This window comes from Phalacrocorax aristotelis, chromosome 1 (genome assembly GCF_949628215.1).
Source record: "Phalacrocorax aristotelis chromosome 1, bGulAri2.1, whole genome shotgun sequence".
NCBI classification, from domain to species: domain Eukaryota; kingdom Metazoa; phylum Chordata; class Aves; order Suliformes; family Phalacrocoracidae; genus Phalacrocorax; species Phalacrocorax aristotelis.
This window is the reverse complement of record NC_134276.1, coordinates 22,009,611-22,029,297: the sequence shown is the minus strand read 5'-3', so window position 1 is coordinate 22,029,297 and position 19,687 is coordinate 22,009,611. Positions and strand designations below refer to the sequence as shown.

The window sequence follows — 19,687 nt, the reverse complement described above, 5'->3', positions numbered from 1 at the left end:
AAGGAAAAAGGTTTACAGGACTGAACCCCCAATTCATATCAGTCAAATACAACAGTTGTTCAATAGGAACCCAAAACATGGTTTACTTTTGCTTCCCAAACTGTCATTACATGAAGCCATATTAACAGATAATAATATGCATTATTGTGATAAGAAGAGTTACTTATCACACAATTTTAAGCTAGCTCCAAGCGTTATTGGAATGCAAATTTCAACAGCCAGCCTGTTGAACAAAGTCTCCTAAATCTGTATGTACTTATACAGCTGGCACACAGTGCCAAATTAACAAGGAAAACACCTACATCATTAAAAAGAATTATGTGTCTGAGATGTTACATCACTTAAAATTCCCCTGTCTCTTTCCCATCTTTGTCTCCCTGGTGGGAAACTGGAAAAGAAGAAGAATGTTATACCGCTTGCTAATGAAAAACACCAATTTCTGGAAAATTCAGCTTTGTCTAAGATCTCAATTCAGGACACTTAATCTCTGAACCAGTAATGTTTCTCAGTATTGCTCTCACCACAGGTTCCATAGCAACCTTCGATTTTGAACTGGAATAAGTTTTGAATATGTGTTACAAGAATATTTTGAATCTAAGTAGGGTGACCATAAATGGCGACACAACTGTACTGAAGAGCTTGGTTTGATTGGTCATTGGTCTAAGAGTCTTACATTTGAGAGCAATGAAAAGTATTTCCATTGATCTACTACAAGGGGCAATCCAGAATATGTTTTGTTTTCTATGCAGACCATGCTGCGCTGTCCTGAGGAGAGCAGCAAGTGGTAACTTTCTAGCAGAGCGGGAAAGCCAAGTTTGGCAAGATAAATGTAAAGTTGTAGAAGGCAATGAAATCCCGGGAAGGGAAAGGACGTGACTACTGAGAGCTAAATGGATAGGCTGCAAATGGAAACTGTCCAAAAACCACAAGTGATATGACAGCGAATAGCTGAGCTTTTATGCTCTCCTGGAAGGTATTGACACATTTCCAAGTTCTCAAACCTGCTTTATCAAGGCATTGTCACGTAGTCTGTTTAATGCTCTCTATGAGATACAGAGAAATAGTTGTTACTTACAGAGAAGTAGTTATTAGATCATTAGTTAAATTAGACCCAGAATGCAAAGAGTTACTAAGAAAAAAAAGATTAAACAAAGTATTTTTTCCTTCCCTGAGATGCACATTCATGTCAAAGTATCATCAAACAGAGAACCATTTTTTGCATGGCATTAAAGAAGTCACCAGAGAACTGGAGAGTATACCACTCTCATAAATATGCACAGAAATTTGCATTTGGGAAGTAGAAAGTGAATTGAACAGTGAGAATGCACAAATTCACTCACATGTTTGACAGTTATTTGGTATATTTCGGCCCTGATCTTGCAAGGAGTTGGTCCTTACACAGTCTCTCGCAAATCTATGTTCCCATGTTTTTTATAGAAACTGATAAACCAATGAAATTTCATCACAAATACATTTACTTCATATGTTTTGACACATGTATTTAGTATTACCTGCTTACTTTATGCTTTCTAAGAGATCTGCATAGCTTTTCTAGTATAATTTGCTGAAGTAATTGAGTCTGAGGTTCAGGTGAAGAGATGAGAGGTACTCAGAGCACAAGAACTGCAGGGAAAGGCTGGTATTTACTGTGGCAGCAGCTCATTTATCCTGGATCCAACCAGGAGCAAATTCAGTCCCTGCTAATTCCTATGACTTCCTCCGAGCTGCCTGTTGGCTCTGAGCAGGAGTAAGTGAGAGAGATTAACTCTTGGACAGTATCCCTTGTGTCCAATATCTCTGTGTTACATCTTTCCTCTGTATCTGAGAGTGTTTGAAAGTGTCTGACCTGCAGTTGTGAGGGAGTCTGTAGGACCACTGCTGCTACCTCATCCTGGATTTTTCATAGACAGTCAGAATGTCATATTTGACATTTCTATATTTTTTCCATAATTCTTCGTGTTATGCAAATGTTTTATGCTCCCTGAAAACATACCGAATTTGATTAATTGTGTTAAACACATTCAAGAGCGTTTTAACTACTCTGTAGCCTGGCTTTGTGTCTGCACAGGGCCCACCTTACATATGCTTCTGGCAAGCAGCATTGCTTTTTTGAGGCCATCTTTCCATCTGCTGTGTGCACAGGTAGCATCAAGTAAGAATTAATCCAGTGTGCAAAACCCAGCTGATTCTCATAAAGCCAGCTCATTTCTTTTGTTCACCTAAGCCATCCTATTGGACTAGGCCATTGAACTCTAGCTAAAAGTGACCTTGATTTGCCTACTAGGTATCAGCTGCATCCTGTTAGATTTAGTAAGTAATTCATTCTTTATCTTGGTCAGCTTTCTTAATTTGTTTTCATGACTAAATTAAGGAGTAGAGATTTTCATAAATTAATCATCCCAGTGGTTTCTATTTTACTTGTATTGTATGGCTCTAGATTAAACTTCCCAGCACTGCTTGCATACTCTGGAGTTCTTCTCTTTCATATGTCCTCCATTTCCTATGATAAGACAATAAAGAAGGTTTTTATGGACCCGGGGCAGTAGAAAATAAGAGTCTGTTGTAATGTTCAAAATTCAGATGTTTAACAGCTCACCCAGCTACCACTTGAAGCAGAAGAGGTACACGGCAATAGCTGCTGACCTTAACCCACATATTTTGTCAGATGTTCCCTTCTCTCTAATGAAGGAAACTTTTTTGCAAAAGATCCTGGATTCATTTTTATCATGCTTAGCATTTCCACGATAAGGAGTGTACTTCCTTATACTCCTGTATTTTCTACTAGCTTTTAATTATGGTAATTTCATGTTCTACCTGCATATAGAAGAACTGAAGCTAAGAGGTTCAAATGAAGCCAGGATCTGTCCCTGCATTAATACTGTGGCAGAGACTGAATTACAACCAGAATGCTTTTCTAAGAACTAGATAATGCTGTCTCTGGGCAAAACACGTGAGTAAAATTGCTCACCCAGTTAACAGATTAAATAAACCAGATTCAAATCTTATAATAATAATGATGATGATGATTATAATAATGATGATTCATCAACTAGAAAATAAAATAAATGCAAAAGTTTTAAAGACAAATCTTGTATAGAAACCTTGTTTAAAAATAAGTTCCTGTCTGATACCATCAGTTTGGGAATTGGATGAGTCATGGAAAGAGTTTGGCTGTTTATGAGACTAAGAAATTAATGTTTGAAAGCTGACTTTTATAGATTACTGGGTTTCTGCAAAGTCCTGTAATAATAATAAATTCACTCAGAACTGAAACAATTTTCTTTTTGTCTTTGTCACTTGTTGTCCTTGTTTATGACAAGGGCTGGCATTTTTAAGTACAATGATTTGGAACTGTTTGAATTAAGATATTGCCTTGTTCCAGCGTATTAATCAGGACCTTGTAATTAAAAGTAACCTCCCAACAATGAGCCAAGGGCTCCGTGGCTCCTTGGCATGCTGGGTGGTTTGTTGCTGTGTTGTTAAAACATTTTAATGTTAGTAATGGAACAGCTTAGCTATCCAGGAAGAAAATAGCCAAGCTGGCTAAATACCTTGCTGTTACACACTTGTCTAATACACTAGAGAAAAGGTTAATGTGGAACTTGATGCTTCCTGGCTGCTGAGAGAAGAACAATGGGTTTTGGGGAACGGGCAGCATTCATCAGTAAGGCTCTGACTTTCCAGCTTGTATAAAAAGTTGAGTGACTTAAATATGTTATTTAAAACATGATCAACAATACAAAATATGAGTAGCACGTGAAGAAGCTAGAAAAAAAACGACCAAGAACAGTGTGCTTTTAAGGAATGAATTATTTATGTTTTATGTATTACAGTCATTGAGATTGTTAAAAACCAGGAATCCCTTCTTAATGGTATAAGAAGCAAGTATGACCATCATTTAAATATTCAGCCAGTAGTCCAGAAACCTAACTTGCATATCTGCCTATATGACCTCTTGCCAAACACACCTCCCTTTCTCATCTTCTCCTGGAAACCCATCCTTTCTCTTTGTTACTTCACCCCTCTTTCAATGCCTGTATCTGTGGGGCTGGAGGCACCCAGCTCTCAGCACCCTCTGGCAGGACTAGGTTTTCAAACAGACACAGCATCACCTGGGCAGGACATTAAAATCAGACCAGTTCACCCAGGGTACAACTTAATTATGGGAATTCAGTGAAATATGGGATGTGGAAGTAAAAAAATTAGTGAAAAACTAAAGGAAGCAGGAAAATTCATGGAAGATTGCCCCAACAGGACTAGAAAATATTGTGTTTTGCATGCAGCCTCTGATATAGGAAGACTCTAAACTTCAGATTGTCAGAAGGCGGGAATGTAAAATAGAGGGAAAATCATTCTGTATTTGTCTTGTTTCTTTTTCCTCCTTAAGTCACTTGGAGACAAGAGTGTTGGTTAGATGTCTTTTTGGTCCAACCTAGTGCAGCAGGTCCTACCTAACAACTTTCTTTTGAGAATGAGATTCAGAAATCTGGCTCAAAATCTTGTCCTGGATCTTTTGCTGTTAATTTCCAATGTATCTGGGTTAATTTTAAATATTGACATCTCATCTGGTATCTTTTAACATAGATATATTTCTTGTATTTTACTAGCTGCATTTTAACCTCAGTGTTAGAAACACCCTTACCACTGATAGTACTGAACAGATAATGTCCTTGATGAAGGTTTTACATAGTCTTCCTTATGAAACAGGTGTTTATTACCGAAGAATACACATAAATAGGTTTTCTTTTATGGATGTAAGCTGTTATGTGTTTTCTGTGTGACAGCATAAGAAAGAGAGAAAAAATTGTAGGAACTTTTTCATCTTGTTGCAAAGAAATCAGACTTTCAGGGCAAAGACAGTGGTGTTTTTTGTGCACTGACAATAGCGGTATCAAAGCAGTATCATTTTCAAGCCCTACAGAGAGTATTCCTGTGCTGAGGACTCCACTAGTACATCGGTTTACCTTAGCAGCAGCGAGGTACTCAGCTCTTGGGCTGAGGAATTAATCTGCTCAAAGGCTTTAAAATATTGTTAAAAATAAACCAGGATCGCTAACAAACATCTTTTCAGGTGATGGTTGTTAATCTGCTCTCTAAATCTAGTGTCCAGGACTAATTGCCCTGTATGACCTGGTGATGAATTGGTCTTATGAACGCTGCTGTGCTTGGATTACTTTGCAACTGCTAACCTAAATATTTGCAGGATGGATTGGCTTTCTTACAGGGCATGCTTTGTGTTGTGTGGAGTTGTTAAGATTGAGATGCCTTAATGTAATAGATACAGCAACGTGCAGATGTGCCTACTTTTTTCTTCTTTTTTCAATTTCTTTCTTTGCTGTTTTTCTGTGTTCTGACTATAGTAAAAGATTTGGTGTGAACCGTTATGTCATTTTTCTATATTCTTAATTTAATTTTAAGCTAACGAAAAGTAGTGGATGAACATCCCTGAAAGCCAACTCTTTTGTTTAGATAATATCTACAGCATGGGAAATATCAACGTGTATTCCTTGCGTTGTTTTATTAACATGCCTAAACTCAGATCAACAGTATGACCATATTACTCCTAGCAGTGTGTTTAGTGTCCAAGTCTTCTGAAGCTTTCTTTACTTTGGTTGTGAGTGCTTGCAGTGGTTGTAAAAAGTAACAGTAGTTTCTAGAGAGGGAATGGTCCTCTGAAAACGTGACAGTTTTCCAACCAGTAGCAATCAAGGGCAGAATTTCTGCACCCACCATGAATTTTAGCAGATGCTAAACCATTACAAGATTGGAATTGTGGTCATCATGGGGAACTTAAACCATTCCCATATCTGCCAGAGGGACAACACAGCAAGGCACAGGCTGTCCAGTAGGTTTCTGGAGTGCCCTGAGGACAACTTCCTAACACTGGTGTCTGAGAAGCCAATGAGGAAAGGCACGCTGCTGGACCTCCTTACAAACAAGAAAGATCTGGTTGAGGATGTGAAGGCTGGGAGCAGTTTTGGCTGCAGTGACCAATAGTGATGGAGTACAAGATCCTGAGAGGAGGAAACAGGACAAATAACAGAATCACAGACCTGGGCTTCAGGAGAGCAGATTTTGGCGTCTTCAGGAATCTACTTGGAAGAATCCCATGGGAGAACATCCTGGGTATAAGAGAACTGGTTGACTTCCAAGAATCACTTCTTCCTCCAAGCTCAAGAACGGTCCAGTCCAACAAGCAGGAAATCAAGCAAAGATGGCAGGAGACCTGCATGGATGAACAAGGAGCTCCTGACAGAACTCAAACATCAGATGGAAGCATACAAGAGTGTATTTGGTTTACATGGCAAGGTGTTGGCAGGGGATGCTGCAGGATGGCCTCAGTGAAGGGAGGCTGGGGCTGCCCCATGCTAGGCACAGATGGTTCCAGATGGCTCCACAATGGACCCACTGCAGGACACAGCTAGGCCCATGAGGGAAGCTGGTGGTGCCCCTGGGAAAACGTGTTTAAGAAAGGAGCAAAACACTGCACAGACAGTGAAGAGTGAGGAAAAAAATGTGAGAGACAGCTCCCACCTGTGAGCACCAAGGTCAGAGAAGGAGGAAGGTGAGGTGGTGGTCCAGGTGCCAGAGCAGATGTTCCCCTGCAGCCATGGAGAGACTATGGTAGAGCAGGTATCCACACTGCAGGCCATAGAGAGGACCACCCTGGAACAAGCGGATATTTCCTGAAGGAACTGCAGCCCTTTGAGAGCCCACACAGGAGCAGGTTCTCCTAACAGGAACTGCGGCCCGTGGAGAAACCATGCTGGAGCAGGTTCATCCTGAAGAACTGAAGCCCATGGAGAGGACCCATGCTGGAACAGTTCTTGAAGGACTTCAGCACATGAAAAGGACCCATGCTGGGGCAGGGGAAAAGTGTGAGGAGGAAGGAGCAGCAGAGATGGACTGCAATGGACTGACCAGAATCAACCACAATCCCCAATTCACCTGTGTCACTTGGGCAGGGTGGGGTAGAAGAGTGAGGAATGAATGAAGCTGAGCCTGGAAAAGAGGGAAGGATGGAGGGAAGGTGTTGTTTTAATTTGTCTTTGTTTCTCACAAAGACAAATTGTGAGAAACACAATAGTTGCGGAGAATGGGGTTGTCCCAGAGGACTGGAGGAAGGCAAATGTTACCTTTATCTACAAGAAAGGCTCGAGGTAGGACCCAGGTAACTATAGGCCAATCAGTCTTACTTCAGTCCCTGGGAAAGTTATAGAATGAATCCTGAGGGTCATCACAAGGCAAAAGAAGCACGTGATTGGGAAAAGCCAACATGGCTTCACTAAGGGCAGATCATGCTTGACAAACCTGGTGGCCTTCTATGACAAAGTGACTGCCTGGTTGACATAGGGTGGGTGGTGGACATTGTCTACTTGGACTTCTCCAAGGCCTTTGATGCAGTCCCACAGCCTCCTTCTGGAGAAATTAATGCGTTATGGCCTAGACAAGTGGTCTGTGCAGCGGATGGGGAACTGGCTGACAGGCCGCACCCAAAGGGTGATGGTAAATAGCTCTTTCTCAAGCTGGCAATCTGTCACAAGTGGGGTCCCCCAGGGATCGATATTGGGCCCAATGTTATTCAACATCTTTATAAGTGATCTGGATAACGGCATCAGGTGTAGCCTGATGAAGTCTGCAGATGACACCAAGTTGAGTGGGGAAGTAGACACTCCAGAAGGGAGAGCTGTTTTGCAGGAAGATCTGGATAGGCTGGAATAGTGGGCCAACAAGAACCTTATGAAGTTCAACAAGGAGAAGTGTAAGGTCATGCACCTGGGAAAACATAATTCAGGAGTGCAGCACAGACTGGGATCCACCTGGCTGGAGAGCAGCTCTGTGGAAAGGGACCTGGGGGTCCTGGTGGACAGAAAGCTCAACATGAGTGAACAGTGTGCTGCTGCGGCCAAGAAGGCCAATAGGATGCTGGGTTGCATCAAAAAGGCATCACCAGTAGAGATAAAGAAGTAATTATCCCACTCTACTCAGTGCTTGTCAGGCCACACCTGGAGTACTGTGTACAGTTCTGGTCCCCGCTATACAAAAAAGGCTGGAAGGAGTCCAGAGAAGGGCCACCGAGATGATCCAAGGACTGGGAAACCTGCCATACAAGGACAGGTTAGGAGGACTAGGTTTGTTTAGCCTTGAGAAAAGGAGGCTTAGAGGGTATCTTATCACCATGTACCAGTACTTAAGGGGTAGCTGCAAAGAAGATGGAGACTCCCTTTTTACACAGAATCACACGGAGAGGACAAGAGGGAATGGACACAAGTTGCTCTTGGGGAGATTCCGACTGGACATGAGAGGAAAATTTTTCACAGTGAGAACAGTCAACCATTGGAATAATCTCCCCAGGGATGTGGTTGATTTTCAAGAGTCGTCTGGACAGGGTACTAGGCCATCTTGTCTAGACAGTGCTCTTCCTAGAAAGGTTGAACTAGATGATCCCTGAGGTCCCGTCCAACCTGTGATTCTGTGATTCTCGCTATCCAAACCTATTTTAATTGGAATATATGGAATTAATTTTTCCCAAATAGAGTCTGTTTTGCCCATGAGAGTAATAGATAAGTGATCTACCCATCTGTATCTTGACCTATGAACTTTTCCATCTTGTTTTCTCCCCCTGTCCTGTTAAGGAGAGGTAGTGAGGGAGTGGCTGGGTGGGCATCTGGCAGACAGCCAAGGTCAACCCACCCCCAGGAGGTAGAAGCAGGGGCAGGTGACCTGGGAGGAATGCAGAGACACTGTCCAAGAATGCAGGGATGGGGTTAGGAAAGGCAAAGCACACAGGAAATTGAATCTGGTGAGGGACATAAAGGACAATAAAGAAGGCTTCAGGAAGTGTATCAACAGCAAAAGGAAGACTAGAGCAAATGTGGGCCTACTGCTGAATGTGGCAGGGGACCTGGAGACAAAGGACATGGACAAGGCTGAGATACTCAGTGCTTTCTTCACCTTGGTCCTACTGGTAATACCAGCCTCCAGCAATCCCAGGCCCTGTGTGGGAACACATGGAGGAAGGCAGACCTATCCTCAGTAAGGATCAGTTCAGGGAACGTTTAAATAAAGCTGAATGCACAAGTCTCTGGGACTTGATGGGATGCACCTATGAGGGTTGAGGGAGCTGCCTGATGTCATTACAAGGCCAGTCATGATGATCTTTAAAAGGTTGTGGTGACTGGGGGCAGTTTCTGAGGACTGGAAGAAAGTAACTGTCACACTGTCTTCAAGGAGGGAGGATCTAGGGAAGTACAGGCTAATCAGGCTGCCCAGAGAGGCTGTGGAGTCTTCGTCCTTGGAGACTCAAAAAAACTCTGTATAAAACCTAACAGGACACAGCTCTGAGCAACCTGCTCTAGCTGACCCTGCTTTAAGCAGGGGGGTTAGACTAGATGATTTCCAGAGGTGCCTTCCCACCTCAACCCTTCTGTGAGGGGAGTTGGACTGGGTGATCTCCAAGGGTGCCTTCCAATCCCAACTCAGCCTGCTATTCTGTGAATAGCAGGTACTCATACCTAACTCTGCTAGAATCCACCCAGTTGGATATTTGTTCAGTTTCTGTGCTTAGATCTCAGTAAGCCAGGTATTGATATTTCTCTTGGTAGTGATCTGAAACCTCTTTGTCACAATTTCAGACAGTAAAAATTGTTTTGGGACAAGGAATTTATCTTCCATTGAGATGTATTTGCCCTATTTCTGCCTTGACTTATGTAAGTAACGTAAACCCCTAAATCCCACTGATTTTGGAAAAACATGCTTTTGTAGTTTATAGTACAAAGCTGGATACAACAGCATAGAATGGAAGTAGTACAGTGCAGTATCGCACTTCTGAATATGAGGTCATTAGGCCTGGACAGTTCTGATTTCCTGGTTGTTTTGAAACAGGTTATTCTGACTGGTTGATTACTGGCCTTCTGTAGGCTCCTCTTGCTGTTTTGGTTGCTTCTGTCCTAATCAACTCTTGAGATTTATATTAAATAATTTTTTAAACAAGTTTGCTCTGCTGATTGTTCTTTGTTGTGGAGATAATTCTCCATAATATTCTTCACCAAAAAACTGAACACTGCTTTTGTATTTTGTCTACTTCACATTTTGGATGTCAGCATCTTAAATCATCACACCAAATCTGAAATGAAGAAAATATTATAACAAGCTTCATACAGTGGAAAGGTTTAACTTACTGAGGTTTGTAAAGTACTTGGAGATACTGAGATTGCAGGTACAATTCAGGTACAAATGCAATGATTTATCATCCTCTAAGCAGGAACCTCATCAAGATATTTCAGTTACTGAGTTGCCAAAACTGGACTGGACTTTGCTGCTAGTCTTGCCAAAAGATTAAGCGTCATATAGCTCTCTAAACTTTGGTCTGTCTTCTACAACAGCATTTCATACCCTTAGGCAAGGTTTCACGGGCAGAAATACCAGAAATTGCAAGAAAAGGCATTAATCACATTTGTTTCTCTGTTGTTGTTATTTTTATTTTTTCTGTGTCACCTGAATCCCGATCCTTCCTTTTGCACTTGTGAAGCACCTGGAGGTTGACTTGTGCCATGTAGTATTATTTGCATTTCAGTTTCTCCTAAAATTTCAAACCATAAAGCAAGATGTGGTATTTTCTTCACTTCCTCCCTACCCGCCCAGGACCACAATCAAAATCAGCATTCATATGGTAACTTCCTAGAGGAGCACTCTGGTGAGTGATTTGAGACTAAGAAAATTGTTTGGACTTAGCCTTTAGGATAATCTTTACCTAAAGCTTTCTAGAATCAGAGAAAATTCCCCTTAACTTTAGTGGACCTTTTATCTAACTCAGAAGGCTTAAAATGATAAAAGCTCAGCCTTGCATGAGAAGAGTACAGCCGTGAGAATCTTGCTTCCTCCTTTTCATTGAAGGCTTTGAGCATAAGTCAAACATTGTGGACTTGTAGTTCTGTCTTTATACTCTCATATAGTTAATTTTCTTGGTACTGAGATTCCGGCAGAGCTTTCAGATAAAATTATTGTAACTAATAATTGGGAATTCAATATCTGAATCTCAAATTATTGCATGAGACATATGAAGCCTCATTCTTCATTATAAATTATTAATTGGGTTTTGAAAATTATCTTGGATATGTAAATCTATTATTAAGGAAATCTGTTGGCATTTCTACTTTTAAGAAATGAATGTAATATTGCCATTAAAAATTCTTCTTGTGATTATTCACAGAATAACTCCAAGAAAGGTAAGACATATTAATTGCTTTTTGGTGTTTCTTGCATTCTTGATTGCAGTTATTCTCTACATCTTGCTACTCTAATTCAGAAAAAAATGCAGTTGGAAGTTGCTATTTATTCTGGGGAGGAAAAGAGAAGATCAAATCACATTCTAGCAGATCTTTTGTTATATATGACTTTGTCTTCTGTATAGGGATGTATAGGAGGGAGCTGTACAGGTCCTTCTGACTGGAGAGCACAAAGCCAGGGGCATTCTACATTTTGGTATGTGATGCCAGGCTCTTGGGATAAATGTGGGTCTCTAGGAGAGCATAGTTGCTCCCCCTGTACACCAGGCAGCAAAAGCACCGGCCCCGTCTTTCTGGCAGGTGTGTATCTGGTTTTCCACACTCTGTTGTTCTGCCACTGGGATAACTCAGGTCCCCACCTGCATTGCCTTCTGCACACCCGGTTACTTTCCTGTGGCACTTTGCAGCTCTCAAAGGCATAATTATACCTTTGATTTCTGACTCTTTCATTTGTTACACTAAATGACCAGGTATGATTTTGGCATTTGTTCTGCTGCTGACACCTGCAAATACTAGAGCTGGGTGGTAAAGTTTTGAGGTTCATTGTTATTTTCATTTTTGCAGATGTGTATTTAGCACGAGCCATTCTGGGTCATCCATTTTGTCCACGCTGTCAGGTGCAGCTCGCTCAGGGTAGATTCCAGCTGATAACAACCAACTCACAGTTTGCACAATATTTAACTAGAAGGCTTTGGTTGCAGCTTTACGTTATTTCTGCCTTGACTGCTTAACTTTATTTTCACCAGAACACTCCCCAGACTTTTGCTTTCATATGGTAAATATGTAGGAATGCTGCATACGAGACTATTCAGCACAAAGACTTTAATGAAACCGCCTGTAAATATGCTTGCTTCTCTGTTGTTACAGTTATTTTAAATGTATGTTTAACCTGCTGATATCACACACTGCTGTGCAGCCATTTGTTATATATTAACTTAAGACTCGGTCCCACAAAGTACTCACTGCTTCTGGATCATGCTGAGTCCCTTTCCCTCCCAGCAGTGTTTAAGGGCTTACAGGGTGCTCAGCACCTTGCAGGACCGAGCCTTGAATCTGGGCAACAACAGGCTCCTCAAAAACCAAACAGGTTTTCTGGAACAAGGTTCATATTGTAACTGGGCAATATTTTGTGCAATGGATTTTCATACATTTAGATTAAATCTTAACCAGAACATCAGATCTCATAGTTAACGGCTGCTGGAAGACATAAACATTTAGGTATGTATGGTGGTAATTAATTACATTTTACAATTATGGCTTTATTAGTTGTTCCAGTTAAGTGCAAAACCATGACTGAGTCTAATATTTAATCTTTTGTGTGTTGGCTGCAGTGTGCTTTGCCCTTCTGTTAAAGTGTATGTGGTTTCTTAGAGCTGCAGATAACCTGTGCTGTTCATCTGGCAAAGCCATTTGGGCATTATCCATCGCTGAGCTTTACACACTGTACAAAGGGATGCTTTGTGCACTGTGACTGCAAGGGGATCCCACTGGCAGCGGTATCGAGGGGTGGATTCCCTGGCATTACCCAAGCTGTCTGGAGCCCCTTTGGGCAGAAGCCCAGGCACCCATACAGCCGAGCCACTGGTGCTGCCTGCGTTGGTGCACCGTCACCTGGGCTGGAGAGCTGTCCTCCGCTCTGAGTCAGACATTTTGAAAGGTAAGCTTTACCAAAGGGTAGTAAGCCGATCTGTTGCTTACATTTTGGGAAGCCAGGCAAGGTGTAGACTGTGCAAACTGCAGTAGTAATCATTAATCTTTCTCTGAAACTTGTTTTGGGAGAAGAGCATGGCATTGGTCTGAGTGGTAAATTCAGATATATTTGGCACAGAAAAAGTGCTGTAACATACTATTTCTAAAAACTTACTCTTGCTGTTTTATATGCAGATAAGACCATAATCTTCTACTGTTTGCAAGGAGAAAGACAGGACCTGGAACCTTTAAATAACGGGGTTTAATCCCATCTACAAGCAAGGAAAATTACTTCCAAAAAGGCAGACCCTGCCTTCCCCGTTCCACATACTGCCATGCTAGACAAGCAAGGAGATGCTCTTTGATTTTGGTCCTGGTATCACCTGCAAATAGTGGTGACTAGGAACTAAAAACTAAACCTGAAGCTTGCTTTCAGACTTATACTTAAGGTTGGCCAGAGAGCAAGGCACAGTTCTGTTCTAGGGACTGTTGGAATAATCTCACCTTAATTCAAATACACCTGTGTGCTAATAACCATATCTTTTCAAAATTACCAATCACACTGTTGGCCTTTGCCCTTGCTTCCACCAGTTAACTACCAGTTGCGCTCACATTTGCATTAATGCACATGTGCATTATCTCTTGAGATCAGTGTGATTTTAAGCATGCGATAGCAGAGACATATGTAAAATGTTCGCAAGATCACAGCTCTGGCAATGTACTCTAACTGAAATTGGGGTATGAAATCAGTACATAAGGAGACTGAGGATTAAGCAACATGCTGACTGCCTGTTTTCTTGGAGCAATGGCCATCAAGTTGGCTGCTATGCTTTTCTGGGGAATAAGCGAAAAACCCAAACAAAACTGAGCTTTTAGGAGTCTTTAATAAATTAGAGAGGTTTCTGTGTAACTTTAAGCACAATTACCTAAGCTAGCAACACTAAGAAGTTAAGAGTTGTTTACCCATTAAAAGAAAGAGGGGAAATAGGTAGAAGTTTATGGGAACAAAAGTGGACTGCTGATGCCAGTGAAGTGTTTTCCAAAACTTTCAGCATAGGATGAAGGCACCACATGATCCCATGTAAGAATATTGCAGCAGAAAGTAGTCACAAGTACTCAATATCCTCCCTGGGAAATCAGCTCCTGGTTTAGGGGAAATGAGGCTGGGGTTGGTTGTATGCTAATTCCCTTTCATTACTGGGTGTTAGCTGAGCTGTTTAATACTTGCCATAAAGCCTGGATTTCACTTTCCTTCATTTAATACCAGTTTAAATCTGGAATAATAAACTCTCAAAAGCTTAGAGGTTCCAGTAAAATGAGATTTGGCTAAAAATTACATGTTGGTTTCTACTACTAACAGTGTTGTATCTTTGGTGCCCTAAGCATTAAAAGAAGCAAGACTAGTGAGAAAAAGAGGTGATGCTTCATTAGGATATTGAATGATTTAGTAGAAGTTGCTATGTCTTATTGCAAACCTTAGGAAGGATTTATTTCTCCAGAGAGCCTGAACTCCCTCAAGCCCCCTTTTCTTAGACTTCAGAACAATGAAAATTGTAATAGTAAATTTAAAATAATTTCCAAGTGTTTGTATGATGCATTTTGCTTAAGTGTTGGAAACCCAACACCTAGAATATTGTGCAAGGAGCAGAATGGCTGTTATTTCAGTGTTTCTCAGGCAGCAATATCTGTCATTCTGAGGGATGAACACCTAATGGGGGCTGTTTATCAGCTGAATGATGGGAGGATTTCTGATATATTAAGCAGCTTCTCTTGGCCTGGTACAGTGAAGTCTGAAGCTGAACCTACAGTCAGCCGAAATTGGCTTGTTATGAAGGTGCACCTCTGACTCTTTGGTTAAAACAATTATTCTGGAATCTATTTGTCTGTGGCTCTTCAGGACTTTCAGAGTTAAACCTTTCATGTAAATCTTGTCCTTGCTAGGAAAATTACCAGATGCTGACAGGGGGTGTCACCAGTGGCTCAGCTGAACATATGCTGCATATGGCTTGGCTGCAAGCGCTGGACAGGGAGGCCCTGTTCCCTGCTGCTGCAGAGACTGGTGAAAACAGGTTTTAAACCAACTGATTTCAGCATAATACTAAAGGTTAGCCTCTACACAGTGTTTGTCCTACCAATGAGACTGAGTAACTAATCAAGCATGGATTGGCCCACCAAAATTTTTGCTGCATCAAAGAGCTAGATGGCATCTTTACTGAGTTATTTTACAGGTGGCATTTTTTGAGGTATAGCACAATCCCAATGTCCTTACACTGGGACTATACTGCACTATTTTTGTGGTGAAGCTGGAATTGAAACTGAATCAGAGTTTGAATGTAAAGCAGACTAAAATCTCCATTTACATTTATGACTGATTTTAATCTCTGAATTTGACAAAATAGTGCTTAATAAGAAATTCAATTAACTGTTTTCTGGATAAAGTATTTTCCTGCTTTTCCAGAGAACATACTTAAAAATATTTCCTGTTTGGGATGTTGCCACAGAATTTGGGTTTCTTTGTGTCTCTTTTGCAAACCCACTACAGACACCCACCTCACACCCACACATCCCGGCACCCTATGGCTTTGAAGCACAACACATGGTGAATAAGCTGAGGACATTTCCACATTCCCCAAGCCCTTTCCAATTCACAGCACTCCCGGGCAGCTCCTGAGACAAATTTCAAGTCTGGAGCCATTTCAGGAGTCCTGTTGCTTGTGGAAGGAGGAGATTTCACTTGCCTTCCTGTGCTTTCCTCCCTGTCTGTAGATGCTTACTTCCCCCTCCTGCCCTGCAACAGCTCGGGTGCAGCCAGGGGGGCTGGTTCAACTCACAGCCTGGCAGGAAAAAAGCAGCAGGGAGGTCCAGCATCTCTCCCTTTAGATGGTGGCATGCTCTTAGGTTGGCTTGAACCATCACATCTACCTTCATCCATAGAGAACGGGTAGATGAAGGAGATGTGAACAGCTGTAGGTGGTCCATGGGGAGTGACAGCATCTCTGGGTCAGCATGTCGTAACAGGAGAGAGCAAAGCAGCTGTTCCAGCCTTGGCACAAAAAGAGAAAGTTTGTTGAATTATGTCATGAAAAGTGAGAGGTGGGAAGAGATCTGACTCAGGTATTTAGTACTGCTTAGTCAAAAGACAACCCTAGGTCAGAATTCGTGCAAACTGCCTCCCTTTCATACTGGAGCTGGAAAAATGGCTCGCATCTCCAGCTTACTATTTCAATTATGTACCCCAGCCTGTTGAGGGAATGGCTGCTAAGATTTCTCTTGTTAGACTTTCCTGAAGCTCAGCAAGGTCTTTTTAAAAAGGACAGTGTGACTGACAGAAACTGGTGTCCATTTTGCTGTTTGCAATGTTTAGGCAAAGACAGCTCACCAATGTAAATTAACTTCTAGTAAGGAAATGTGTAATCTTTCAGGTTCAGAGCTACTCTCTGCTCTTCCAAGACATAAATTATTAATCAGGTCTGCAAACTCCAGTTCAGAAGAATAATGGACCATCAAAATAGGCAATTCAGTCTTGAAACAGGCACTTTAGTCTGAACTCCTTTCAAAAAACTGGACTTTATGGTTCATCCTCTGCATGGGTAGGTAATAGATTATTTTCTCGTGTGTACACTTTTTATAGCTCTCATCACCATAAGCATCAAAGTGCCAGAGAAGCACTGATGGATTTGTCCTTGCGGGCCCATGGGTTATAAGGTACAACCCCTATCATCACTTATTTTACACATAGGGCACTTAAGCTGAGAAAAGTATGCTGAACTGCCAAGGTCAGAGAGAAACAAAATCCAGAATCCCTCTTCCCCAGCCTCAGTAATAAAGACATCTTTCCTGCCTCAGATGGGTGTTTCATTTTTTTCAGATGATTTACCATGACTTTTAGGGCTGGTAAAATCCAGAGTTGTTTAACCTCTACGCATAGGAATATGGGTGTACACGCCATAAAGGTCTCTTGAGGCACTCTTTCCATTCCCCCTTAATTTCAGACAATTTTGCCATTTGGTACCTTACACATGCACAATTAACTCCATCTCAGGTTAATTGGCAGGTTTTCTTCCACACTGTTCTAATAAGAAGACAGTTGCACGATTCCAATGTTCTGATCTTAAACAATCTCCTTCTGATTTCCTCCCAAAATCTAACTTGTGCAGCTGCAATATCTCATAGAGGCAATCAATATGTATTATTTGTATTGCTTCCTAGAAAAAATTATAATATTACAAATAACATCAGGCTGCAAGAGATTTCCTTGACTACCCTGCTGATAAAAGATCTAATTTAATATGTATAGCTGTTTTTAACAGGACCAGTAAGCTAGCTCAACATTTATAAATTTGTCTGTGTCTGATTCCATGTCCAGACAAATAAGTTCTCGAGTGAGCAGCACTGTGTGTTTGCTGCATGTTTAAAATCAGGTTACTTGTTTTCCCACCAAAATAGACTGCCTGTTTGCTTAAATTTGATCATCCATGTTTTTTCAAAGCACTCTTGATTTTAGTGGTAATAAAGAAGAAGGTAGTTAGTTACTACAACACCAGTGAAAGAGAGAGATGACTATGAGTTGAAGGCTTATCATTGCTTGGAAGTTTTCAGGCAGGCTAAATTCAGAGCACGTATTTTATTGAAAAGGCGCAGCACGTAAATGTTGTTGTAGCACTTAATTGGTATCCATTTTGTTCAAATTGGTTTTTTCTAGGTTTTCCATTCCACAGGATTTTTGATAGAGTAAATTCAAATAAAAAGTAGAAGTTATTGACAAACTAGAGGTAGAATTAGCAAGAAGTTTTCTTTCTTTTTTTTTTTTCTGAAAAAGAAAGAGAAACATGGTGGAGATGGTAATTCAATCTTCTGGCACAAGAAATGTGCCCATGAATGTTAATTTAGTTCAGACTGTAACAAAGACAGCAAGTTAGCCTTTGTAAAAAGAAACTAAACAAAGAAAAGTATTGATACGAATTGAAAAAAAAACCCAACAGTGTGAGTCTTGAAGCACATGAATCAAGAACGCCTAGAAGCCTCCACTGATTAACAACAACAAACTCTGATGCTTCCCCTCAAATGCTACCTTTTTTTTAATTTTAGTGAGATACTCGCTGCGCTGACCTCATGAACGGATCAAAAGCTGCAATTGTTCAGGGCTTTTTGCCCTAGCCAGCACGGAGTTAACTAAGGTGTGCAGCTGCACCATCACCAGTTGGGTATTTCTCTTGCATCACACTGGGCCAATTATTCTACAGGGACTTGTTATTTTATTATAACAAGCATCAGAAGCAAGATAATCTTATATAACTTTGCATAATTTCTACTGATGTGGCGTAATTCCTAATGAAGTCCACTACCGGCTTCACTTTTAAAGCATTTCCATCTTTTCAGATACCTGATGGACACTGTCCATCTATGGTATTGATGTACCCCTGGGCCCTTCAGCACAGCTGAACGATTTAAGTAAGGGTTGGGTGCTGCTTCTGCTTCCTCCTTGAGCCCAGGGAAAAGCTCCTTAGCTCAAAATTCATACAAATCCATGCACAACCCCTTGCTATGGCTCACCCGCAAAAATGAATAAGGTGCGCCAGCTCCTCAGCCCCTGGCCCTGAGTGGTGCAAACACGTGCTGTGGGTGGTCCTCAGCCTTCAAACCCTTCAAGGCCCTTTCTCTATGCGTTGATTCTGCCACTGACTTATTTTGGCCTCCTGGTTGCATAACAAGACACCCTGATATCATCAGGTAATTTTGGAAGGCCACAGTTTTGAATAGAGAGGACAGGATAGCAGGGTAATTAGGTGGGTGGGGAAGAAGGGGAAGAAGGTTGATAAAGAGTTCTTAATAGTAACTTTTACATGTTATTATTTCAAGCAAGGAAAATAAATACAGAGTGACTGTAGGGCCAGCAGATCCTGCAGCGAGGGCTGTGACATAGGAAGGGCAGGTAGAGCAGAGAAGGAAGAGAAAGCAAATGGCTGCGGAGTGGGACAATCCCAACTCTTTTTCTGAGATTGCACCCTTTCCTCCCAACTAGTCCATATCACTTTGATGTACATCCATCTAACAGAATATCTCATATAACTTTTTTCAAGAAAAAAAGAAAAAGAAAAATATATATGGTATAGAAAAAATAATTTTTTACTAATCTCTTTTTCTTATTATTTCCATCTACTTTACATCTCCATGGTCCTTTTCCTTCCTGCATCTTACACTTTGCGAGACACAAAATAAAGGTGGAATTCAGCCTTCCTAGTTGGTAATGGGAAGTCTTCTTTATGTTTAAACACAATGATCTGTTTATTGGAAACTGCTCTTCTGTAGTACCAGCCATCTCTTCATGTCATGCTGTCTGAATAATGCCTCTTGAGGATGGGGAGAAAGAATAGCATCGCAGTCAGACCCCGTGGGTTATAAATAGCATTCTAGCAGCCTGAAAGGCTGAGGCCGTCATTAAGTTGCATGCAGCTGTAGTGGTGTAGGTGGGTGAGTAAGAGCAACTTGGAGATGGGATAATGGTAACCTGGTACACAAGGGTCATTTTTCATTGATGGCGTCACTCCATCAGGCTATTGTGTTCTCCCTAAATTAGGTCTCTGTGTTTAACAGAGCTGAGCAAGCTCAGCAAAGCAGCCTCAGCAAAGCACATTTAAAAGAAGATTAGAGGGAAAAACAGTTTGTTGTGTGTTATGATTTAGACCAAATTGTGATAAACTTTTCTCGCT

At 41.3% G+C, this 19,687-nt stretch overlaps 1 protein-coding gene across 4 annotated transcripts in view; it reads left to right on the top strand.

Moving 5' to 3' along the window:
* The window catches only part of SPATA13 (spermatogenesis associated 13), an 82,889-nt gene that overhangs the window by 8,051 nt on the left and 55,151 nt on the right, over positions 1-19,687 (top strand). For 2 of the 4 annotated variants that reach the window (XM_075083793.1, XM_075083758.1), the window contains exon 1: positions 12,249-12,506. The exons of 1 other annotated variant lie outside the window; for it this stretch is intronic. The gene's annotated coding sequence lies outside the window, so the exon portion shown is untranslated. Of the gene's footprint in view, positions 1-12,248; positions 12,507-12,575; positions 12,946-19,687 lie in introns of those variants that run through there. One more of the 4 variants, XM_075083766.1, reaches the window with a different exon arrangement.